This window comes from Panthera tigris, chromosome A3 (genome assembly GCF_018350195.1).
Source record: "Panthera tigris isolate Pti1 chromosome A3, P.tigris_Pti1_mat1.1, whole genome shotgun sequence".
Classification (NCBI taxonomy): Eukaryota; Metazoa; Chordata; class Mammalia; order Carnivora; family Felidae; genus Panthera; species Panthera tigris.
Genome location: NC_056662.1, coordinates 79755575 through 79781978, shown reverse-complemented (window position 1 = coordinate 79781978; position 26404 = coordinate 79755575). Strand labels below are relative to the sequence as shown.

The 26404-nt window shown below is 45.4% G+C and overlaps 1 long non-coding RNA gene across 1 annotated transcript; it reads right to left on the bottom strand.

Annotated features, from left to right (window-relative positions):
• Positions 1-12832: 12832 nt before the first annotated feature.
• On the bottom strand, positions 12833-24794 carry LOC102953555. The gene is made up of 3 exons (XR_443974.3): positions 24723-24794; positions 17525-17589; positions 12833-13765 (listed from the first exon to the last, which is right to left on the bottom strand). It is a non-coding gene; the product is annotated as an uncharacterized LOC102953555 (long non-coding RNA).
• Between the last annotated feature and the right edge of the window lie 1610 nt (positions 24795-26404).

The following is a 26404-nucleotide window of genomic DNA, read 5'->3' as shown; positions in this document are numbered from 1 at the left end:
CTCCCTGAGACCTGCAGAGTCACCTGTATCAGCTCAGGGAAGGTGGAGAGCTGTGCCTCCCAGTGCATCAGGAAGTTCTGGACAGGTCCAATCCCTCTCACTCATGCAAGTGAGCTTGACTTGGAATTTCATTTTCAGTCTCCTCCTGTGGCCGAACGGCCAGGCCTCCCACCTCTCTGAACACAGCAAGTCACATTCCTATCACATTTGGTTTGACTTCCCAGCAGACACTGAATGAATGTTCCTGAACTGCTTCCCAGCATCCTTTCTTTCCCTGATGCACTGCAGCATCTGGGACAGGAAGCAGCAAACAGGCTCAGTTTGGATTTCCCTTCAGGATGCTCAGATTCCTGGGGCTCCTGAAAGGTTCCACCTGCTTTCCTTGCCCCACCCCTACCACCTCACTCCAGAGCACCAACTATAGCCCCCTGGGCCTCCCACCCTAATCCTATGCTATAGGCTGGATTTTCCTTCACTCTCCCCACTGGTACAGACCTTTACATTCCACACTTAGCAAACTTCTCAGAAGCTTCCCTCTCTCTGTTGGATCCTTCGTCCTTTGTTCATGACCAATAAGCTCCGCAAGGCAGTGGGACCCCCTTTTTGGGCCTTTCTGAAATGTGGGAACTTCTTAGGTTATATTGCTACATTTTTACATAGGTACTTCCTACTGCCTTTTGTCTAGTTGTTTCTCCAGTTTGGCATTTGAGGCCTTTCCTGTCTCATTTCCCACTATTTCTCTATTGGAAAAAAAAAAAAAAATTTTTTTTTAAGCCTTCTGCTTTGGTCTGGTCTGTTTATATCTCCCAGATGTTCCTTGTACTTTTAGGTCTCACTCAAGCTAATCCTCCTGCTTCGAAGAGTGTATTGCCCTATTCTCTACCTTAGTATTTGTCAAACCAAACAACAACAATAGAGGTTAAAACTTTTTGAGCACTGTGCCAACACTACTAAGCACTATATATCATCTCATGTATTCCTCATAAAACCCTCAGTCACTTTTAAAAAAATTTAATGTTAATTTTTGAGAGAGAGACAGAGCATGAGTGAGGGAAGGGCAGAGAGAGGGAGACACAGAACTCAAAGCAGGCTCCAGGCTCTGAGCTGTCAGCAAAGAGACCGACGTGGGGCTCAAACTCACAAGCCGTGAGATCATGACTTGAGTCGAAGTTGTATGCTTAACTGACTGAGCCACCCAGGCACCCCAAATCAGGCTCTTTTAAAAAAATCTTTTTAAAAATCAATAAAAAATAAAACCTTGACTCCCAGAAAAGTTGCAAAAATAGTACAGAGAGTTCTATGAAATCTTCACCTAGCTTCCCCTAATGTTAACATCTTATACAACCATAGGACAATTATATTTTTTTTCTTTGTAACGCCCACTTTCTGGTCAAGGATCCCTTGTTTAATTTAGTCGTTGGGTCTCCTTGTTCTCCAATCTGTAAACAGTTCCCTAGTCTTTCACGGTCTTACATGACCTTGCCTCTTTTGATGAGTGCTGATTAGCTATTTTGTAGAAAGTCTCTTAATCTAGGTTGGTCTGATGTTTTTCTCATGTGCCAATCGAGGTTATGTGCTTTTGGCAAGAATACCCCAGAAGCGATGTTGTGTCCTTCTCAGTGTACCATACCAGGGGGTTCGTGATGTTGATTTGTCTTCTTACAGGTCATGTTAACCTTGAGCACTTGATTAAGGTGGTGTCAGCCAGGTTTCTCCATGGTAAAGTTACTCTTTTTCTCTTCATAAGTACCTTTGGGGAGATATTCTGAGACTGTGTAAGTATCCTTTATCTCCTCTAATTTCTGAGCACTGAGTTTAGACCCATCCATGGATCTTGCCTGTAGCAATTATTACTGTGATGTGGGTTTAAGGGGATTTTGTATTTCATGAGGGTCTCTGTTTTCTCCACTTCATAGAGGGTAACACAGTGGCTCAGATCTATAATGTAAGCTGCTGAAGGTCCCAATGCTCCTATCGCAGGGTCAGAACTGAGGTGCCAAAACTTTGCTTCTGACACTCTTTATTCTCCTCATTGAGGAATGAGCCACGTTCTGTCCCATGACACCCCTTATAGTCACTCGATCTTCCATGTGTGGACTCCTCCCCCAGCACACCGTTGATATCTGGCAGGAAATGGGTCTCCTATCTGATTCCTCCAGTCTGCTCAGGGCAGAGTCTAGAGTTCGGCAAGTACTCGTGGACTGAGTGGTCCCAGAAGATTGAAGAGGTCATGTGTAAAAAGAGGAGGAGGTAGAACCAAAAATGTTTGGCTTCTTTCCTTTTTCCCAGCCTGAAAGGTACTGTGGCTGCACACACACACACACACACACACACACACACACACACACACAGACCCAGGTCTGTGAACAAGGGGATAATGGTGGGAAGGGTCTCCCTGAGAGGCAGGGGCTCAGAAGAGCAGACACCTTCAGGGGGCATAAGCCTCAGGCAAACTGGTGGGAAGAGGAGGGAGAAAGTTTGAGAGAAAAGGCAGAGGGAGAAGAAGGGCCCATCTTATCAGGTCCATCATTTTACAGCTGAAATGGCCAATGCTGTGCTCTAGGGTCTCACTGGTTATCATCAGACCATCAAGTGCAAAGTTATTCAGGAAAGTTTACTGAACTCACTGGTAGGAAGTGCCTCCCCTAATTATTAGCATCTCTGTGCCTCCAAGTTCACATTTTTCCATAATACCACAAATATTTCCTGATTGCCTTCTACGTGGCACCACTGTGCTAGCCGCTGGGAATAAAACTGTGAGCAAAACCAGGCTCCCCTGGCACAATGGGAGGGGTTGATTTTGTCTGACTTGTCTTTTCCGGTCTGTGGGTGGAATAACTAAGCTAGAAGAGGAAACCAGAAGGACAAACATAGTAAATGATGTCTTGTACAGGCCAGAGAGGGTCAGGGACTTGTTCAAGTTCACACAGAGCTGCAACTCAGATCTTGCAATGCCAATATCAGGGTTTTCCCTATACCAACATGTTCCCCGTTGATCTTTGCTCACTTTTTGATGCAGGGGCAGAAGGTAGAAGGCCTCGAAGCCCCAGTGGCAGCAGAAGGTCAGGGGGACTGCAGCACGGTGTGGGAGTTTATGATGATGTGCCTGCACATAGGGTTTTGGCCAGGTAGCTGGACACATGGGAGGACCAGGGCTGAATGGAAGAGAGGATTGTTCATGAAGAAACTACTGGGTAAAAATACTGAGAAACAGTCTTTCAGGCTTTAGTTTCCAACTCCTAGTTTCTCTGCTCCTATAGGAACCGTCAGCCCACTGATCTGGCTACCAGGCCAAATGTCCAGGTCTTCACAGTGGTATTGAATGTGGTGATGAGCACTGGACTAGGAGTGGTCTCGGGGTCTCTCCCTAGCTCAGCCAGAGCATCTGTCAGACTCCAGTCTACTCACTAGCTGCAAAAGGAGGGCTGGCTCACAGGTTTTCAGTCTGAACCACCCAGAGAACTTATGACACAGCAGATCCCGGGCCCACCCCAGAGATGGGGTAACAGGGTCCTGGAAGCAGACTCAGGGACATGCCTTGTGACAAGTTCCTCCAAGTGACTCGGATATTCTCTGTCCTGGGCTACCCTTCAACCGACAGTGCACTTGGTCACCTCTGTGTTCCCTCATAGCATTTCCCTGGAAAAGCAAGGTTCCTCGGGCCAAGTAGAGAGGAGGCCGCATTCTCCTTACCTGTCAGTGTAGGATAAGCCAGCAGAAGAGGCTGTGCTGTCCCCACCGATCAGGCAGAGGTAGCCAGCAGGACACCGGCCTACGGAAACCAGCACCACCAGGACCAGCAGTCAAGTGTGGCAGAGCCGCAGGGACAGAACCTCCAGATGAGGGCACACTCTGCTGTCTCTCCAGGTGTCAGAGGTCATGTTCAACTCCATCTCCCCTTCCCAGGCCTGGCCACTGTAAATCCCAACCGGGCCAAAGCTCGAAGCAGAGTTCAGGGCCCGAGTCCTGAACATACTTTGTGTTTTCCTAAACTCTGAGAGATCAACAAGTTGAGGAGACTTACCAGGAGTCCAAGGGACTAGCCAGAGACCCTAAGACCCAGTTCCTGTTTGGGAAATCACATACTTACAGATGGATAGTTGTGAATCTCAGTCTGCTCTCAAACCTCCATCTTTCAAGGGTTTCTTCCTCTACAGAGCTGTCCCTACACCCCCGGCCATATTACCTTTTTCTTCTACAGCTGGGCTAGCCATTTTAGTGCCCATCTGTGACACCAGCTGGAAGTAGGAACTTCCATTTTTTGGGAAGAAAAATGGGACTTCCCGTTTTTTTCCCCAGAGAGTCTTAGCAGGTGTTTAGCAAATTGAAAATAGAATTGAGGGGCTCCTGGGTGGCTCAGTCAGTTGAGCACCCAACTCTTGATTTCAGCTCAGGTCATGATCCTAGGATCAAGCCCACACATTGGGCTCTGCACGGAGTGTGGAGTCTGCTTAAGATTCTCTCTCTTCCTCTTTCCCTCTGCCCCACTCACAAAGAAAAGAAGAAAAGAATTGAATGAGACAAGTTAGTCTTCCAGTTCAAACATTATAGAAATTGTGTGGCTTGTTATTATTTTAGATAAATCATTAATGTTAAAGATTGCCAGAGTTTATTAAGATAACCATTTTTCAAATAATGTGCTACATTTTCTAGCAATAGTAAACTATTCACAAACTGATTTGGGGGGAGATCTAAAAGCTGAAAAGATGAACTACACAAAACAGTAATGGTGAGTTATGGTACTTAGCATCTAATTTTTTTGACCTTCAAACTGAGTGAATGGTATTCTACCTTATAAAACAAAAGAGGATGGAACTATTATTTTGGTAAGTGGGAAAGGGATTTCTCTCAGAAAGACACACAGAGTCACACGATTGCACGCACGGCTTGTAATTATGTCGGAGGAATGACCTAAGAATAAGGGAGTTCCCTTGGACTTAAGGACTCCTCTCTCTCACGAAAGACAGAGACCATTAAGAACCTTGATGTAGGAGTGCTGGTGGAAGGCAAAACCTATTCACATCTGGATGTGAGATGGTGGTGCCTGACAGAGAGGGAGGTTTGGGGACACAGAATTCTGCAGGCTAATGATAGTTCGAGTCAGTGAGACTGGGGAGGGGTATCTGCAGCCCATACCAAAAGGGCTTTATATCAGAGAAAGCACTATTTATGGAAATAAGGACTGAAGGGTGCATTTTTTTCAGGAAACCATACGAGTTCCTGGGTCCACCTGACAGAGCAACTTCTGAAGAAAGTGGAAGAAAATGAAAGAAGATGCGAACATGGTCTATTATTCAGGAGTGAGGCTCAGGCCAGATAACTGGCTTCCAGAAGAGATGCAAAGGCAAAATCTCTAATTAAAAACAGGAGGGGGGGCATGAGGGGTAACCAATGGCCCTGGCATATTTATGACAAAAATGCAGGAAAACTGTGGCAGAAAGAAACCTAGAAGCTCAGTGACTGAGACAAAGACCCACAGCCGCACCAAGTGGACACTCAGCCCTTGATTGGCTCGCCCCAACTACTAAATTGCAGCAAAGGGAAGAAGGACTAGCCTGCTTCAAGGAGCCTCAGTTTTGTCATCTATAAGATGTATACAACAACAATTTCTACCCATTGGCGTATTCTGAGAGTTAAATCAGATCACAGTAGAGCTAGTAAATGCTTTTCCTGCGACCACAGCAAACAGAATTCTGGTTTGGCTACATAATAGGTAATTGTTTGCATTCTAGTATGAAAAACAGGACTGACCATTATAACTGAATAGGACACGAACCCCATCTCCCGCCATGTTTGTGATTTTTTGGTTTTGTGATTTGTCTTTATCGCTTTGCTTATTTAAGGAGAACCATTTCATCAGGACTTGAGAAAAATCTAGCACTCAAAAATGTTTATGACAAGACGACATTTTAAAAATAATATTACAACGGCATTTGGGCTGACTGTGAACATTCTCTTCTCCCTCTGGTTAGAAGCTTATGCAGACCACATGAAAATTCAGTTTAGCAGTACAGTTTGCTTTGTAAGTTTGTTAGTGTGTAAGGCAGTTTTGGCATTGTTTGTGGAAATGAAGTGTTAGCCCTGGTTGATTGCTTACAGAAGTCTCTTGTTGTGACAGGCTGAAAAATGAACTAGATGAGAATGTTTATGTTCCACAGACGGACTCGGTCAAGAGAATTGGTCAGAAAGCAGAAACACGGGCATTGCATGAATGCCACGTGTCTATGACCCAAGGACAATTTTCAGTAGAAGGCCTCTAAATTCTGAATAACTTGCCTTCAACCAGTGCTGACAATAAGGAAGTTCCAAACAGCCCCTTAAGCCCAAACTGATAGAGATTTCAGTGATATACAGTAAGGGCCTGAGGGGGCATGCCAAGGCCCTGCCTCTCCACAGGTGTAGATGTCCTAAACAGCCCCCAGCTCCCCACACACAGATACTCTATTATTCACAAAAACAACCCACTGGCTCCCAGTAATACCTGTGGCATTCTCCCTACTGTCACATCTGATTGAAATCTCTCCCCGTGAGGGAAGCAATTCTCCAACTAGCTTACACTTTCAATCAGAAATTCTACAAGCAGGGAAACCACATGGCCTGAAAGCTACACCCCTAGATATCCATCTGAGAGAAGTGGAGTTGTACAAAGTTGTATGTGAATATTCATGGCAGCTTTATTCACAACAGGTTGTACACGGTCCTTAAAAACTGAAGTTACATTTACTTTCCAAAGCAGAATTTAGTTTCTCCTCAACCTGTCTGCAGGATTCCATAATGGAAGTGTCTGAAGATGCCTCTTGAGAGGGACTCTCTGAGTCAGCTATCACATTCACAGATATCCAGGAATCCTAAAAGCACCATCCTGGCCCTGAGTTTGCTGCAGACATAGGCATGTTTGTTGACCAGCAGTTGAAAAATCTGTCCAAAAGGCCCAACTTATCTTGGGTTTTCTGCTGTAAACATCTTCTGGCCTCAGTAGCCAAATCCTAGTGTTCATCATCTGGAACCAGTGTTAGGTTGCTGAGGGCCACATGGCTGGCTTAGCAGCATCACACACATCACCTCTTGATCTTTATGATGTATCGAGCCAGTAGGTTATGTTATGCCCATTTTGCAGATGAGGAAGCCAATCCCCCCAGAGGTAAAAGTAACTTAGCCACGGCTGCATAGCTGGTCAATCTTGGGCTGGGATTGAACCCAGGTGGTCTGTTTCCTGCAATAACCGAAGTTGCCCCCTCACAGGTGGAATGAACCCCTAGAGATGGATGATCTCTGAGCTGCACCAAAGCATGAGGGTCTTATCCCATGAGGGCATACACTGCTGCACACTGCTCCATCAGCTTGGCCCGGCTATACTTCCCATCATGCGTTGTGTGCTCACCAGGCCTCCATACACAGAAATTCCATTTCCTATCAGCTGGCCTGGATACCCTCCTGGGATGTCCAGACGAAGAAATGGGGTTTTAAAAGCCTTGAGTTCTAACCTTAGCCTTTTACAAGTACTAACTGATTCCTCCAATAGCCCTGTGCAGGAAGTTCTTGTTAGCATCCCCATTTAACAGGCAAGAAGACAGAGACGTAAAGGGGTGAAGACCTTCCTCATCATCTCACAGCTAATAAGCAGCAAAGTCAGATCTTTGCCTGACACCAGATCCGGGCTCTGATCTGTCTTCTCAGAGGTTAGAGAAATAAGCCACAGGGGAAATGCTGGTGCAAGAAATGAAGGTCTTAGCTCCCTAGCTGCGGCAAAGCAGTGATCAGCCAGAGGTTGCTGGGGGGCAAGCCCTCAGGTAAGGCCACAAATAAGCAGGGGAGAAGCCAATAAGATTAAGGCCTTAATCATAAGCTTGGCTCAGAGACTACTCGCAAAAGCTTAGGGCAGCCTCCTACTGTGCCCCAAGGCTAAGAAGTTCCCACTGAGCTAGTTCAGCCCGTCCACGCAGCCGCAGACACCTAGCTCATTAAAACCACAGTGAGACACCACTTCCACAAGGATGGCTAGAACAGAAGAGACAGGCGATAAAAGAGGGCAGCTCTTCCACTTGGAACCATAGGAACTTCGGAACCAGACAAACTGGCCAGGAATGTAATGTGCTCGATGAGAAACTCATTCCAAATCTCACAGCCCGTAGCCACCGGAGCTCTCTGAGCTCTCAGGTCACAAAGAAACTGAGGCCCCTGACCCTTCTGCCTTTGTTCCTCGGGCCCTACCACACCCAGGCCCCACACCCTCCCTCCCCCAGCCTTCAGGCAGGGGCGCTCCTCCTCCAGGCCCAGGTGAGGAGGGAGCCCCTTCCCGTCCCAGCCCTCCGGCCGGCGCTCGTGGCTGCCACACCCGAAGGCCGTTCTCCGCCTTCTCTCGGGTTAGAAGCCAGGCGGGCCAGCGACAGGCGTGCTAGGGTGAGAAGCAGAAAAGACACACATGGCTGTGCGGCCCAGGCGGTGACGCAGCAACGCGAACTAAAGGTGGCTGGAAGAAACGCTGGGGAGCGGGGAGCCCCACCTTCCGGCGGCGGCAGCGCCGCGAAGTTTGCGCGGGGGATGCTGACCCCTGCTGGCCGCATGCGAGGACGCAGCGGGGGCTGCCGCCCTAACCTTGACCGTGACCTGGGAGGGGCTGAGCTCTCGGAGCGGCCGCAGCCCCGCGACCCCGCCTGGAGGGGAGGTGGGGAAGAGGCAGGGATGGGAAGGACCTGGGCATCGGAAGCCCTGAGTTCTCATTCTGTCTCCAGCGCCAGCCGGTAACAGTGCTGGCTGCCTCAGCCCCTCTCAGCTCTTAAATGCTGTCAACTCTTCAAAAGTTCTAGGAGGAGATGAGCAAGAAGAAAAAAGGAAGTCTGTCGTAGAAACAGCTCTAATATCCCTCCAGGGCCTACCTGTGCTTCTAAAGGCTGGCCTGCTCAGGTCTTCCTCAGCAGCCACCAACTCCAAGGCATGAACCATGAGGCCGTGATGGTTACTGGCTGTAGTCGCTGAATCCCGGCCCCTGAAGATATCCAGGTCCTAATCCTTGGAACCTGTGAATGTTACTTTAAATGGCAAGAGGGATTTTGCAAGTGTGATTAAATTAAGGGGGTTGAGATGGGGAGGTAATCCCGGATTATTCAGGTGAGTCTTAAATGTAATCATAAGCGTCCTTACAAGAGGAAAGGAGAGGGAGATTTTACTACAGAAGAGAAAGAAAACGGTATTACAAAGAAAGGGGGGGGGGTGGAAGGAGGAGATTCAAGAGGCTACCCTGCTTACTTTGAAGATGGGTAAGGGGCCAGAGGCCAAAGAATGCAGCTCTAAAAACTGGAAAGTCAAGAAAATGGATTCTCCCCTGGAGGCTCTGTTGATACCTTGATTTTGACCCAGTGAAACTGATTTCAGATTTCTGATTTCCAGAACTGCGAGAGAATAAACGTGTGTTGTTTTAAACCATCAGGTTTGTAGTAATTGGTTACAGCAGCCATCAGAAACTAATATATGACCTCCTACTCTCAACGCTTGTGTTAGGCCCTTGAGATAAAGCAGTTAAAAAACAAGATCCCTACTCCACCCACCACCACCAACCCCCAACCAGGGAAGTTTATAATCTTCGTCCCTTGGGATTTTAAGAAGCAACAGCCAAAGAGACATTTCAACACAGAAATAGTGAATGACCAGTAAGCACATGAAAGATGCTCTATCAATAGCATTAGGGAGGGCAGGCATCATTAAAACCACAATGAGATATCACTTCACACCCACTAGAATGGCTATAATAGAAGAGATAGACAATAACAAGCTTTGGTAAGGATGTGGAAAAACTGGAATCCTCATACATCTCTGGTTGGATGGTGAAATGGTTCAACCACTTTGGAAAATAGTTTGGCAATTTCTTTTAAAGTTAAACAAAAATTATGTGACCTAGCAATTTCACTACCAGGAATCTATCCAAGATAAGTGAACATCTATGTCCAAAGACAGGTACACAAATGTTCACAGCTGCATTATTCATAGTAGCCAAAAAAATAACTCAAGTGTTCAGCAGCAGTGAACGAAAATGTGATAAACACAATGAAATACCATTCAGCAATAAAAAGGCAGATTACTGACATGATACAATATGGGTGAACCTCAAAAACATTATACTAATACTAAGTGAAAGCAGACACAAAAGACTGCATATTATATGATTCCATTTATATGAGATCTCAAGATTAGTGGTTGCTGAGACTGAAGTTGGAAAGACAGAATGGGTACAAATATGCAGAAGGGATCTTTCTGGGGTGATGACGGTGTTGTAAAACTGGATTGCGGCTGCACAGCTCAGCTAAAAATAGGTGGATTTTAGGGTGTGTAAATTATGCCTCAGTAAAACTTATTTAAAAAGAAGGTGCAGCCCAAGCACATAGCTGATGAGGGCTCAAATCTCTTAGGAGTATTTGCATTCTAAAAGGGGCTTATAAAGGGGCACCTGGGTAGCTCAGCTGGTTAAGCTCAGGATCTCACGCTTTGTGAGTTTGAGCCCCACCTCAGGATCTCTGCCATCAGCACAGAGCCTGCTTTGGATCCTCTGTCTCCCCCTCTCTCTGTCCCTCCTCCCTCCTCAAAAATATATAAACATTTAAAGCGAAGAAATAAAAGGGGTTCATAAAAAAAAAGATTTCAAAAATCTCGAGTATGATGGAAGGCCAGGTGACAGCCTCCAGCACTTCTTCAAGTCATCCTGGTGAGCTGTGTCCTGCTCCACAAGCAGGTGCCCCGGTGTACTGGTGCCCTCCTTTACACTCTGGAGCAGAATGAGAACAAAGCCACACACTCATCTCCCATCTCAGCTGGGGTCCCACGTGGAAGCCAGTACCTGCCTTATGTAGCCACGTGCGTGCAGCAGTACCCCGGCTTCCAGGCCTCAACTCTCCACAAGGCAGGCATGGAACCTGCCCACCCCCCACAGCCAGTTCAGTCCAGCTGGAGCAGCTGAGACCCCCATTCATCCCACTCCTTCTTCTCAGAAGGTCCTTGCACCTCATCCCACCCAACTCTTCCTGGGCTCCATACAGCTGACAAGGCCAGTCTTGGGAGAGGTTAGGATGAGGAGGCTAGGGCCAAAACCAGGGCAGAGATGCCAATCCTATTGAGCTTTGTATTTCCCCAAGAGCATGAGGTCAGTTTCAAAGCACCCCTTATTCTGCAGCTTTACTTCAAGTAAGGAGCTCCTCCTACAGACCAGGCCCATACCTGGCACTGCAGATAGAGTGGTTCTGCTTCTACAGACTCAGAACTTAGCCTGCCTCTAAGTTTTTCTTCTCAGTCAACTTTACAGATTTCTCCCACTGTTACCTTTATAGGACACAGGCACCTGCAAGGACCTATTCCTTAATGTGTGTTCATTCCCTTGCCCATTTAGCTCAGTGTAATAAAAGCAAGCATAGTGGGAGCAGGAACCATATCTAAGACTTCTTGCATTCTCTCCAATGTCTCCCCCACAACATGTCAAGTGTAGACAAAGATCTAAGGAATGTACCATATAATAGCTTAGAAGTATAAGGTGACCAAAATACATCTGTCAAGGTATATTTGGTCTTCATCCACAGTTCCTGAAAATGCTTCAGGGATACCAAGGTAAAATGGGTGTCTTGTTATTAAGGAAGTGACTTTTGGGTCCCACCGAGGTCAGGGGTTGGTTGCCAGGAGGACCAGCCATGTGATTAGGGAGATAGAAATCTCAGTTCCACCTCTCATACCCCTGGGAGGGGAAAGTGTCTGGAGGTTGAATCAGCCACAGTCCAATGACTTAGTCAATCATGACTAGTGATGGAGCCTCTATAAAACCCAAGGGGACAGTTTTTGGTCCTTTTTGGAGAGCTTCCACACTTAGGGAGCCAGAATGCTTCCATGTGACACAAAGACAGGCCTCAAGCCCCATGAGGTCAGAAGCTCCTTGGTTAGGGGCCTGGCTCTATGTAACTCTTCATCTGACTGGTGATTTGTATTCTTTATCATATCCTTTAATAAACTGGCAAATGTAAATAAGTGTTTCCCTGAGTTCTGTGAGCAGCTCTAGCAAATTAATCCAACCTAAGAAGGAGGTCATTGGAAACTCCACTCTGTAGCCGGTTGGTCAGAAGCACAGGTCACAGCCTGGTGATTGGTATCTGAAGTGGGGGGTGAGGGGCAGTCTGTAGGACTGAACGCTTAACCTGTGGAATCTGATGGCATCTCCAGATAGGTAGTGTCAGAATTCTGCTGGACTCTCGGATGCCCTCCTGGTGTCTGAGAATTGCTTGGTGTTGTATATGGGGGAACTCCTGCACTGGACTTAGGTCTAGGAAACTTTAAAACAAATGGTGTTTGGGGAGCCTGGGTGGCTCAGTTAGTTAAGCATCCAACTCTTCATTTTGGTTCAGGTCATGATCTCATGGTTGTGGGATTGAGCACATCAGGCTCCTCCACGCTGAGTGTGGAACCTGCTTGGGATTCTCTCTCTCTCCCTCTCCCATCTCAAAATAATAAAAAAAACATAAAAAAGTCGTGATCACCTCATTTTTAAAAGACAAAGAGCCTGGGGTGCCTGGGTAACTCAATTGGTTCAGCATCCAACTCTTGATTTTAGTTCCTGATCTCAAAGTTGTGGGATTGAGCCCCATCTTGGGTTCTGTGCTGAGAGCTGCGAGCTGAGCATGGAGCCTGCTTAGGATTCCTCCCCTTTCTGTCTGCCTCTCCTCCGCTCTCTCTCCCTGTCTCTCTAACACACACACACACACACACACACACACACACACACGACAAAGAGCCAAACCTTAGTGGTAGATTTAAAAAAGATGATCCACAGAGTTGTATTTCTTTTAATATATAAAAGGTTCCCTTTTTTTATTTAGGGTCAAACTGTAGGGCTCTAATACCAACCTGGCACATGTAGTAGCCAAAATAGGTGAAGAACAGAAGACAGAATCTCTCCATAAATACAATTTTATAATCCAATAAAATGCAACCAAGTATGAAGGAAAAAGAATCATGAGTTCTCACCCACTACTTTTAGGGGAGTTTCTTTTCCCATACAAAGGGAGAAAAGTCCTGAGGTTGAGTTTTCTAAACTATGTTAACCGTTCTCTAATCTGTCCACTGATAAACTCATTCAACTTTGGAGGTTGGTACCATGTGCTTCCTGCTGCCCTGGACACTTCCTGTGGACCACACTCATCACCTGAAGTGTCTGGGTCACCAGAAGACTACCTCAGTCCATTGCTGGAATTATAGGCTGAGTCTTGAGGCAAGACACACCCCCTCCTCTGCCCCCCAGCAAATAGGCCTTCTGCCCAGGGAGAGTCAGGAACCACAACACAGTGGAAATCAGAGAACAGAAGTGACAGAATCAGAATCAAGGTACTTCTTCCTAAGTTCATAAGTGTGTGATTTGATGGCACAGTGAAGTTTGTACCTCCAAAGGACAAGGTCTTCTACTCCCACCCTTTCTAGGGGCAGCAGCCACCCTCAGAACCTCTCTGATTGCTCTACCCACAGCTGCAGTCCCCTGTTCTGAGGAACATTCTTGCCTGGAGCACCATGTGGAACCTTGGCATGGGGCTTAGGCTGGTAGGGGTTGAAGGGAAGGTGTTTGCAGAGGTCCATCAGGTCAAAGGTAGGTGCTATAGGCAGGCACTCCTGTGGTGCCACATTCTGACCCAGAGAATTTTCCTTCTTGATGTAGGTTCTAGTCACAAGCCACATGAGACCAATAGTCAACATGAGCACAACTGAAGGGAACCAGCAACTCCAACCAGCAGGTCCAGGTCAACTCCTGAAATACAAAGAAACATTTTTTTTTTTTTAAAGAGAACTAAATGATAGGCTTATATTCCATTACCTAATGGGCTCTCAAAAGTGCCTTCAGAGATTTATACTTTTAACCCCGTCCCTAGCATATTGCCTGACACATTAGTAGGTACTTATTTTTTGAGAGAATAAACAAATGAACTGTTAATATTTTATCAAAGCCAAAGCTAGACTGGGAACAAAATGAATCAGGTAATGTAAGGACCTTTCACCAACTTTTGCTACATAGCTCCCTCAAGAACCCTATTCATATGCAGAGTTAACTTTGAAAAATGTCCCACATCCTCTTGTGATATGGAATCTAAATTGCCTAAGAGCTAATGACTAAAAGTCTTCCATGTTAGGCATATCAGAAATTTATTTTGTCTATTTTCTCTAAGTAGGCTCCATGCCCAGTGTGGAGCCCAAACAGGACTTGAACTCACGACCCTGAGATCAAGACCTGAGCTGAAATCAAGAGTTGGACACTTAACCAACTGAATCACCCAGTCACCCCTAATTTTGTCTATTTTTAAAAAGACAGAAATCATTAAAGAGACCAGAGAAGAACAAGAGCCAGCTGTATTTCAAAATGTATTCTATCATCATGTAACTTACTATAGATCCAAAGAACTAGAACTAGTTTGCATACCATCTAGAAACTATCGTTAGAGCAAAATCCACAGATGTCAGATTTCCGAAACTTCAAGATGGCTGCCTCACAGAACTTATTTCAACTTAACTCTTGTCACTGCCTACAGTGGACTGAATGCTTATATCCTTTCCAGATTAATATACCAAAATCCCAACCCCCAAGGTGATGGTATTAGGAGGTGGAATTGGGAGGTGATTAGATCATGAGGGTTGAGCCTTTGTACATGGGATTAGTATCCTTATAAAAGAGGCCCAAGAGACACCCTCGCCCATTTCCTCTGTGTGAAGACACAGCAAGAATATGGCTATCTAAGCACTATGAAGCAGGTTCTCATCAGACACTGAATCTGCTAGAGCCTTGATCTTGGCCTTCTAGCTTTCAGAACAATTTCTGTTGTTTATACATCACCCAGGCTATTCTGTAATAGCAGAGTAAATAAAAACATTGCCTTATCTGGATACTTGGAGGGTGCAGGAAGAGAAAAAACATGAAAAAACTACAAATTGTCAGTCACAAGTAGATTCCTAGCCATAAGAAATTCATACTGAGTCTGTATTTTGTGACATATTCAATCTTCCTTTGAAATATGACAACTAAGAAACACACACACACACAAAAAACCCAAAGAACTACGCAAATAGCATTGCAAGTTCACCCACCTGCCCTTGGGGTCTAATGGCATCTTTGTTGAAATGTCAACATCTAATATGCAAAGAGCTAGACAAAACCTTTGATGTCTAGTTGAATCCTTTGTTTCACAGGGATATTTGAGAACCAAAGACCAAGGTCCCACAGCAAGTTAGCAAGTTGAGAAATAGAAATCGTGCCTATTAACCTGCCTGTGGCAGCACCAGGAAGTTTATATTATTTCAGAGGTCCCAAATGAATTACCATCACCAGCAATAACTCCTTAAAAAGGCTAAGGGCATCCACTAGTTCATTACCAATTGCTTTATGCCACACCTGTTCAGAAGAAGCTCACTCAATCCTGTGCAAGTTCCTGCCCAATTTCATCTTTGGTAAGAAAATGTCTAAAAGGCTGAGTCTTGAGGCAAGACACACCCCCTCTGCCGCCCCCAACAAATAGGCCCTCTCCCCAGGGCATGACAGATGGAGCTCTGGTGAAACAACCAGATGTTCAAGTTAAATTCTACACACCACTCCTTTGATCGGAGTCAGGAATGGAATCCTTATGGAAGTATTTCAAAACTAAAGCTTGCAAAAGAAAAATCAGCACAATGAAGATCCTCCCAGTAAGTGCTTTTATACCACGTTCCAAGCTCTAGAACAGTTTCTGGACTTTGTATCCTTCAGAGAATGTTTGCTTTGGTGTTTGTGGCCAGAGGCATCAGAATGAGAGCTCAACCCTGACCTGAGGATGCTACAGGTCTCACAAGTGATCCCGGCAGCTTATAAGCATACACACAAGAGGGCATCTGGGCAACCAGTGCCTTTGTGAGGAGTGTGCACACACAGCGTGCCAGGCTGCATGGGGTATGGTCTTCATACTCCTTTTGGAAGTGACATTAGTAAGAGCCAGATCTGTTCACACATTCTGCTCCATCATCACAGAGCTCCAGGCCAATTTCGCACTCATTCGCATCTAAAAATAGAAGAATAGACTACTCTGGTTAGTCTCACTATCTGGTCCCTTCTGCTGCACTATCCTCCAGACTATTCCAAAGACTCATCTTCTGCCTTTTTCCCACTCTTGTTGGTCTAAGCCACAAGCCTGCCTCAGGGCCTCAGCATCATCTATCTGGAGGCCTCTTCACCCTGCTGGCTAGCTGCACAGCTCTCTCCCACATGCCTTCTCAACAAGGTTTTCCCTTACCACCTTTAAAGAACATTTCTCAATAGAACAGATCAACTTATCAACTAATATACTCTGCAATTTTCTTGCTTGTCTCCTAGCTAGACTGTAAACTCCATTGGGAAGGAATTAGTCTTTTAGGTTCACTGTTGAACTCCAAGTACCCAAGACAATGCCTGATCCATAGTAGGAGTGAAATAAAATATGACATAATTAGATGAACTAATACAGCCAACCCTTCCTTAGGCCGGAAGGCAAGCATAACTCTCCCATGATGATGACTGAGAAGGGGCAGCTCTCCATGGGAAATGACATGGACTAGCACAGGGGGACTTTTCCTATTTACTCAATCCAGGCTGAATCTTGCCTAATCTTCCAAGCATAGTAAATACTGACTGCCACCAGCAGCCAAGAGACCCATCAACAGCTTCAAGAAAGGGGAATCTTTTCTCCACCTCATGGGTTCTTAGTGCATCCTCGATGAGGGTCCTTAGCTGATAAGACAGAGAATCAGGCACACTCACTGCTTGAGATCTTAATTAAGCATTACCAGAAAATATATGTGATATTCATGGCATCTTTTCTAGGAATGTTTTAGAAGAGAAGAATAGAGGGGCCCCTGGATGGCTCAACTGGCTAAGCATCCAACTCTTGGTTTCAGCTCAGGTCATGATCTCACAGTTCATGAGTTCAAGCCCCACATTGGGGGCAGTGCAGAGCCATCTTGGGATTCTCTCCCCCTCTCCCTCTCTGCCCACTGCTCTCAAAATAAATAAATAAACTTTAAAAAAATAGAAGGGAAGAATAGAAAACACAATCTAGATACCTCTTGGTAGAGAAATGTTAGTTTTTGAAGAGACTAAGATTAGACCATAAAATTATAAAGCTATATCGTAGACTGTTGAATTCATTAACTTAGTTTGTTATCCAAACTCTAGTCCTTTCCATCAGGTAACAAGTATTTGTTCTTGTCTGTATAAACATCTCTCTCTCCCATGAAAATTTAGCCTGAAGAGGTGGTTTTTAATTACATTCCCTGGGATGTTAATGGCTCTAGTTTACTGTATTTTACCAGGTTGTTCTCCCATTTACAACAAGGCAAGGGAAAGTTGTGTCAAAGTCTTATCTAGCACTCTAGTTTTAACACTTGATAGAATTTCCCCCATTTCGGGTACTTGGACTATATGTAAATTAATTAGGCTCCCCCGCCCCCACCCCAGATGGAATAACTACATATCAACACATCTCAAGTAAACAACCAAACCTCCTGAACATACTTTTCCATTCCAGTCAGCCTGCCCTCCTCATTTGGGGATGAATAGTAGTCCTTTTCTCCAAAGATCTGTAAACAAAAGCAGAGATTGTATGAGACCACCTTATTACAGCTGGTCAAAACTCAACACATTCCTACCAACTGATTGCGGAGGCTGCCTTCAGCCCCAGAACACAAGGGAGTGTTGTACCCAAAAAATCTGGTGCACAGCAGCCCTAGGTAGATAGCTGTGGCTTATTTCTAATGGAGTGTCTTTTTCTGAGTAAACTTTAAGAACAGGAGTTAAAGGCAACTAATCTGAGAAAAGAACCGCTAAGTGATAATTATCATTAAAGTCAAGTCTTCCAGGACGCCTGGGTGACTCAGTTGGTTAAGCGTCTGACTTTGGCTCAGGTCACGACCTCATAGTTCATGAGTTTGAGCCCTGCGTCGGGCTCTGTGCTGACAGTTTGGAGCCTGCTTCGTATTCTGTGTCTCCCTCTCTCACTACCCACCCCCCCCTTTCAAAAATAAATAAACATTAAAACATTAAAAATAAATAAATAAATAAAGTCAAGTCTTCCTGAGATAAGGAAAGAAACTTATTATCTTGTGCTCCCATTTTTTGACTATCTTTTGCATCTGCTACAGATCTCCTCCTTTTTAGTTATGAAAGAAAAGGGAAAACCCACAATACTACACATTTCACACTTCAGTGTGTGCACTTCATTTCTCGTATGGAGTTACGTTGTATGCACACAGGTTTGCAGATTTTCAGAGATTTGTATTGTTATAGTCTTTTAGTGACTGTAAAGGAGTCAAGTAGAGGGTACCATAATTTATTTGATCTTGCTCATCACTCATATTTCTAACTTTCATTGTGATAATCTTGTGATAAATATAATGATGTATGAGTTTTCCAAGTTCCATCTTTCTGGGATTTCCAGAAGTGGGATATATGGGCCTGAGAACCATTTGTTCTCTTGATATATCTGTTACCCTGTCTTCCAGAAGGGGCATGATCATTTATAGCCCTCTGAGCAATGTCTCATAACCACTAACACTTGCTAGATTGTATTACATGCCAGGCACTGTTTTAAACTCTTCATATTAACTCATTTAATCTTCATAACAATCTTATGAAGTAAGTACTATTATTCTCATTTTATAAAAGAGGAAACTGGGGCACAGAAATTATGCCAGATCTTTTTACAGGAAGAAAATTAGTTAGAGGAAGAATCATATTATCAACTGAAGGTGAACAAAGCAGAGTTACCACAATTACTGAGGTCTATTAACAGCCTAAGGCTGTATCCAGCCTTAGGAGACAAAGAGTGTGAGATGGGTACTCCTTTGTACGATCTCAGTAGCTATGGTCCTTCCCCCAAACAGCTCAACAACCAGTTGAGAGATCCGGCAATAACACAGATATAGTAGTAGTATCCCAGTCAATTTAGGTCTTAGTAAGTTAGAAACTTTTAGAACTGGAAACTTTGTTAAACTCACATGTGGACTTTATAGAGCTAAGAAAACAGATTTGGAATGGGGACTTTGTCCAAAACTCTATTAGGGATGCAGCTGGAACTAGAGCATAATCACCTAAACCCCAGTCTGACATCCCTCTTTCATGTGTTCCCTGATCCCAGGCAGAAAGCAGTCAGGGTATGGAGGACAGCTTCCCACCTGGGGGAGGGAGAGAAAGGCGGTGGGCCGGGGAAAGGAGGATGGAGTGGGGAGAGGGAGAAAGAGAAAATGAGAATGTGCAGGGGTGGGGATCCCCACCAGAGACTGCTGACCTTGTCACTAGAACAGGAAGGGTCTGTGGGCACACAGGTACTTAGTCCAGGCCTCATCTCCCCTCCTGCTTAATTTCTCTCACCACAGATTTTAACACTTTGAAAGGGTCCCCACTCAAAGACTCTTTGAGGAGCTCTGACTTAACCATCACTTTGACTAAGACGTCTGCCAGAGAGAGGAAACAAGAAACCCCTATCAACAAAGCATACCAATAATGCTTTAGTCTCATGAGCCTCATTGGGACTTTTACCCCCCGCCCCCCACCGCCCTGCACGCCACCACCTGACCAGAAGCATGCTCTTGTTGCATTTATGTTTGTGTTTACACTAGACTTGGGAATGGATTCTGAGACAATGGCCCCAGGGTCATGCTGCTATTCAGCTTAAACCTGATAAATACAAAAACTTAGACACAATACACTAAAAAAGTATTGAGTTTGAGTATTTGGAAAGTTGAGGGGGGGGGGTGGCACATAGCTTGAAATCTGGATCAGAAGGGCTGATTTCTGATCAATTTCCTGATGGGACTAGTGAAAACAATTCTTTGTGAATATTCCCAAACATACAGCCTCTCTCCTGCTATTGGCTTACAAGATGGCTTTGGAGGATTCAGGTCTGTAAACGTGATTCGTGGGTTTAGAATATATCTAATACTCTTCAATTATGAAACCTCACCTCTCGGATTATGTTGAAATGCTAGAACAGAGCCATTTCCAGAAAGTGAGAAAAGTATTATTATATCTTCATGAGTCACGAGAGCAAGTAAAAGAGAAATTAGTTTTGCCTTCCTATTTATATGAATCAAATTCCTATAGTGTTTCAAACTTAGTGTAGACATTGATAATGGTTTAAATAACAGATGAAACATAAACAACTCATATTCTGTGCCAGGGTACTAAACATTCAGTATGCTCTGTATAATTAAATCAGTTAATCCTCACAACCCTATGAGGTGCTATCATTTCCATTTTACAGAGTATAAAACAGAGAGGTTAAATGACTTACCCAAGGTTACACAGCTAGCAGGCTCCAGAGCCAGAATGTAAACCCAAGCTGTCTGGTTCCAGATGCTGCACTTAAGCCAAAGCACCTTGTGAGATTATACGTGTGCTTGACTTTCTTCTCAGCCTCGGTTACTTTACATATAAAATGGAAAGCCTATCACCCAATGTCAAGATTCTTGAGGGATTAGCAGCAGAACAGTATGAACATCTTATATAGTGGAGTCTCACTTGGAATTCACTCTTTCTCCCATGATTAAGACTTATTTTTTATTTCTGAGAAAAACTGAGTCAGAGAAACAATCATGACAGATTGGAAGAGACCCAAGAACCTGCCTACTACAACCACCCTTCTTCCCTTGTCTGGAAGGTCAAACTCCTTTCTCTGCTTTCTTTGGTCACTTATAGCAATGAGAATGCTGCTCACAGTGCAGTCTAATCCATTTCAGAATAGGGAGGTAACTTTTTCAACAGTAAAAAACAAACAAACAAATAAACAAACAAACAAAACTTCCAACAGCTTTTCAAATACAACAGCTGCCAAGTTATCCCTTTCAATAATTTTCAAGACTCTCCTCTCCCCTTGATAACACTTCCTGGGTTACAGCTTGACAAGCTTGTCAAAGTTACTTTCAAAGTATGACATTCAGGCAGGGTATAAGTACAGCAAAATAAAGGAGGATTATCACCTCCCTTGATCCACATCTTCTACTTCTATTAATATGACCTAAGTTTGTGTTCTCCAAACAGTGCTAAAATAGCCATGCCTGTGATACCATATCTCAACTCCTAATCGCAATTACCTTCCACCCTCTAATGTTGCCTCTTGATACTAACTGACCAAAAAGAAGCTTTTGAGAAAATAAACACAGCAATAGCTCTCTAGGCCAAACCAGAACATGGCCATGAAACCAAACTGTCATGGCCCTCAAGCCCAATAAATGATTGAAACAATCACAAGTCAGCGTCTCAAAGGTTTGAACTGTTCTGAAGTCCAATTCAGTCAACTCCTGTTGTTAACTTTGAGGCCGATCTGTTTCCAACTCTTCCCACCTTCAGACTCTATAAGATTGTACTCCTACCCCTCTTGTGTTTGGGCATGCTTGAGCATCACTTCTGGACCACAGCACTTAATGGTCTATGCAAGGCAGACCCCCCCTCCCCAGAACTCTTCCTCTTTAGTGAGGCAACCAACAGCCATCAGGCTGGGTACCTGAGGGCCTACGATAAGCAGAGGTCACCTCACCTGCCCAATATGACAGACTATAGCCTCAGTGAGAAATATATCTTCCTTTATTTTTAAGCCACTGAGATGAGATGGTGGTGGTATTTGTTACCGCAGTATAACTTAGTGTGTTCTGACTGATACAACTCCATTATTTTTTTTTTTTAAGTTTTATTTATTTTTGAGACAGAGAGAGACAGAGCATGAACGGGGGAGGGTCAGAGAGAGAGGGAGACACAGAATCGGAAGCAGGCTCCAGGCTCTGAGCCATCAGCCCAGAGCCTGACGCGGGGCTCGAACTCACGGACCGCGAGATCCTGACCTGAGCCGAAGTCGGACGCTTAACCGACTGAGCCACCCTGGCTCCCCCATTACTAAATTATTAAAAGGAATGGAGTCTCCCCCCAACATTTCCTAGATCTTTCTTATACCACCTAGTATCTCAGAAGAGCTGACACCACCAAATACTTTTCCTTCTTTTTTTCTCATTGGTCTTAATAACTTTCTTGGAAGTGAAAATGCTTAGGATTATAGAAGCCCAAGTGTTAACTGATAAACCAGAAGGAAAACCTCATCCTAAGGTCTTAGACAACAGCTCATTCCAGCAGCTGTAGCAACAACATAGGCTATTACCACCCTCTGTGAGTCACTGCCCTCCAGCCTGAGAGATGAAGGGGCCACCTGACCCATGAGCCCAGAGCAGGGAAGGGTAGTTGAAGAAGAAAGGGAGAAAGATATTGTCAAGAACAAACTAAAATTCTATCTGGCCCTGCCATTAAGTTAAAGCTGTCTCTAGAAATAGCTCTCTACTGGGTGAAACTAGTTCATGGCAAGGAGAGCCGACCGGGAAAATGAGAAATTCCATAAACAGCCTCCCAGCAGAAACACCTCTAGCCACAGATGTGCAGTCACTGTTCTCATACAGGGCATGATGGGAAACAAATAGTGCCAACTTATTTAAAAAGTTACCAAATGTGGGGTGCCTGGGTGGCTACATCAGTTGAGCGTCTGACTTCAGCTCAGGTCATGATCTCATTGTTTGTGAGTTCTAGCCCCGCATTGAGCTCTGTGCTTACAGCTCAGACCCTGAAGCCTGCTTTGGATTCTGTGTCTCCTGCTCTCTCTGACTCTCCCCCACTTGCACTCTGTCTCTCAAAAATAAATAGACATTAAAAAAAATTTTTTTAAGTTACTAAATTGCTATAATTTTGCTTTCTGCTCTGCAGAGTCTCCAGAATGCCCAAGTCACAGGACTGTGTGGGGTTTGCCTTCCTTTCCATGAATTACATAGTCACTTCAGGGGAGAGACCCTCCTCTATCCCCCCACACTTGGGGAGTCTAGAGTATTCAGCACTTACATGGAGTACAATCAGCTTCCTGGGCTCCCCTCTGACCCCTGAAATGCCCCAATTTCAAACCATGGGATTTGAGGGAAAGAAGTTGAAGTTCAATGTGATAGGATTCTAAAACCTAATATTTTGGCAGGATGGGATAGGGAGTTGTCAAAAGATGGGAAAAAAAACCAACCAAAAACCTGTACCTATTTTCCAGGAAAATATTTGGGAGGGAATAACTGGTACTCATGAACTAATTGGATCTCCCTGATGGAAATACACAAAGCATCCAGAACTGAGAAAATGCCTCTAGAGCATTTTTAAAAGACTTTTCCCCTCACTCAAAGACCTTCTCCACCAGGATTCCACAAAGTCTCATCATAAGCTCTTACTCAGTTGGATTTATCATTGTATTTCCTGAAGTTCCTAAGAAGATACTCCAAGGAGAGGGAACATTCATCCAACTGTTACAAGCTATGAGCCAAGAATGTTCTGGGCCCTAGCAATAGATACACTAGTGAACACATCAGGTGACCTGTCCTCGTGACACTCACATTCCAGTGAGACACACAGTAAACAAGAAAACTGCTGATAGCAATGACTGCTTTGAAAGAATTCAACAGGGTGATGTGACATTAACTGTTGGTGGCATCTGAGCTGAGACCTAGAGGGACAAAAAGGAGTCAGACAGGTGAAGGGCTACGGCCACTAACAGAAGTCAGGAGGTTAGGCTCAGTGCGGGACGCAGCACAGGTAAGTTTTCAGGAAGGGAAGGGAAGGCAAGCAAAAGCTCGGACCTAGTCCTCTCAGGCATGCCTCCTGCAAAGCAGCACTTCAAACCATCTGATGTGAGGTTTTCAACCTTCAGTAGCCCTTCCACGATCATGCACAACAGGATGGCAGTCCCCTGTGGTCAGTCCTTCCCACTTGCTGCTGTCCACAAGCAAGACTGTGAATGAGAAGGCATCAATGATTGAATTCTTCACCACTCAGCTGGGGAAGGAAGCACTGGGGGTTTGTGCCTTGTGTCCTGGGCTTGTGTTGGGACAAGGGTGTGGTCCCCAAAAGGACTGCTGGTGCATTACCTGCGGCCCCACAGAGCAGGCCGTGGAGCCGGGTGACAGGCTGGTACTTGGTACCACCAGCTAGAGGGGCTGGTCCTGTTCAGTTTGATGTCCAATCCCGACTTCCTCAGCACTTCTCCTCTCCAGGGGCTCCTCTTGGAGAGATCTGCTTCCCCAGGGGTTAGGTGAGGAGTCCAGGCTGTCTCCCATGGTTAACCTGTACCATTTCTAAGCCATTTCTCTAGCGTTCTCTTCAAGGACAGCTGCAGACCCTAACGCTGTATCCTCCATACTTGGAAGGAACAGAGAGGACTTTGAGGGCCATTCTGAAGGAGCTGACAGCCGACAATTCACCAAACCATCTGACATAGGTTTACTCTACAATTTGGGGTTCCAGAAAGCAGTAGTGAGCAGGACTTCTGTTAGACCCCTTTCTCCATCCAATGCCTTGTTTAGCTGTAGCCTTGGGGCTATTAAGGTTTCATCTATGAACAAAAGATCTTCCCCATCAGGTAGAAGGGGAAAGGGGGACAGATGTCCTCTAGCCCCCAGGGCTTCCTCATCCATCATCCTAGCAGGCCCCTCTGCCCTTCTGCTGCCCAGCCCCATGTGGGTGACACTTGTGTCTGAGATGGTTTCTAGCTGCCACTTTGGGGTCAGGACAGAGTGAGGTTGTAGGGAGTAGGAAGAATGAAGAGGGAACCAGGCTGTGGAAGACCCAGCTAACGAGTCATAGAGAAGAGCACTATAAACACAACCTTATTCGGACAATGGGCTTATGCTTTAGGGACAAAGCTACTCACTTTTCAGAAGGCTCTCAGCTGACGTGTCACCACCTCCAGAAACTTTTCACCTACTTCCGCAAAACTCCTCCCTTCTCTGGTTGACCGCAGTGCCCTGTGAGGCCTTGCAATGGACAGTAGTCACACGGTATTTGTCATGTTGCTTTTGGGCATCACTGGGTTGTCTCTAACACCCTCCTGTGAAAACCTGACAGTAGAAACTGGCTGCTTCCCAGTGGCTGCTGCCCAACAGCACAATCAAATGCCTGCTGGGTGGAGTGTGGCTGTGCAGTGTTCACAGCCTCTGCTCCAGAACAGAGAGGCAGAGATCTCAGGGGCTGATTGTGCACTCATTTCCCACCCTGACTCACACCCGGGAAGGTGATGAGGGAAGCAGACTATCCAATCCAAGGTTTATCAGCAAGTAAGGCAATGGTAACACCTGGAATACATGGCAAGGTCTCTAAGAGGCTCCTCATGGGCCTCCCACCATCCTGACGCAGGGTAGCATGTGAGTCTTTGCTGACTTCATCTACCATTTGCGTCTTCCTTACCTCCGCCCCTGTCATATTTCCCTGGAGCCTCTCACCATGGCCTCAGTTCTCAGAGACCTGCACTACTAATCCTGGCACCAAGTAGCTTTGAGAGAATAGGCACAGCCCAACATCTAGGCTGTGTGAGAGCCCATCGCTACCGTGCAGTGAAGCGGGTCTAGGCACTCCAGAATCCCCAGACACCTATATAGTGCTGAAGCAGAGCACCCTGAAGAAAGCTGGCTACAGCCTGATCTCCTCACAGACACTGGGAGTTTTATTCAGTTCTGCAGAAGTTAGAACAGCCAAGTTTAAGCAGACATAGCAGGAAAAGTGAGAGAATACGTGCCTCTGGCACTCTGGCTAACCAGGAGCTCTGAAGGACTGCCCCACTTACAGAACCAGATCCTGAGTAGTGCGGACACAAAATTTCTCATTTGGAAGGAGGGGGGCTCTATGCAACCCTTCCCTGCCTTACTCTCCAAAGAAAACCAGGAAGGGGTTAGAACAGCAAGAACTTACTAGAGACATGTTGTCCTGAAGGGGGTTATGGACACTCCTGGCACAGCAGCAAGGTGGGGACAGGAGTCTGGGGCTCCTGCTATGAGGAGAGCCCTGGACGGGCTGGTATGCTTCCAGGTTGGTACATATCAGCCTACAAACAAAAGTGCATCTTCTTTGAAAGAAGGCCTGCCTGCTTAGGCCTAGAGCAGGAGTCCACAAACTGTAGCCCTAGGACAAATCCAGTTGCTGCCTGTTCTTGTAAATAAAGTTTTACTTTAGAGGCGCCTGGGTGGCTCAGTTGCTTAAGCATCTGACTTCGGCTGCTGGCAGCTGGAGCATGCTTCAGATTCTGTATCTCCCTTTCTCTCCCCCCACCCCACTCTCACTCTCTCTCTCTCTCTCTCTCAAAAATAAACATTAAAAAAAATTTTTTAAGTTTTACTTGAATACATTAAGCCCATTCATTTATATGAATGTTGGAAGTATTCTACAACTTGTCCTGCCCTATGCAGTAGCCACTAGGGACTAATCACTACATGCTTGCCCCACTTCATCTCAGACCAGAAGCAGAAGGGCAAGCCCAGGTTATGAACATTCCTTAGGAGGGCTCAGAACCATGGCTGGAACAAGATGCCACACAACCTGCTGCTGTGTGCCCCTACTACC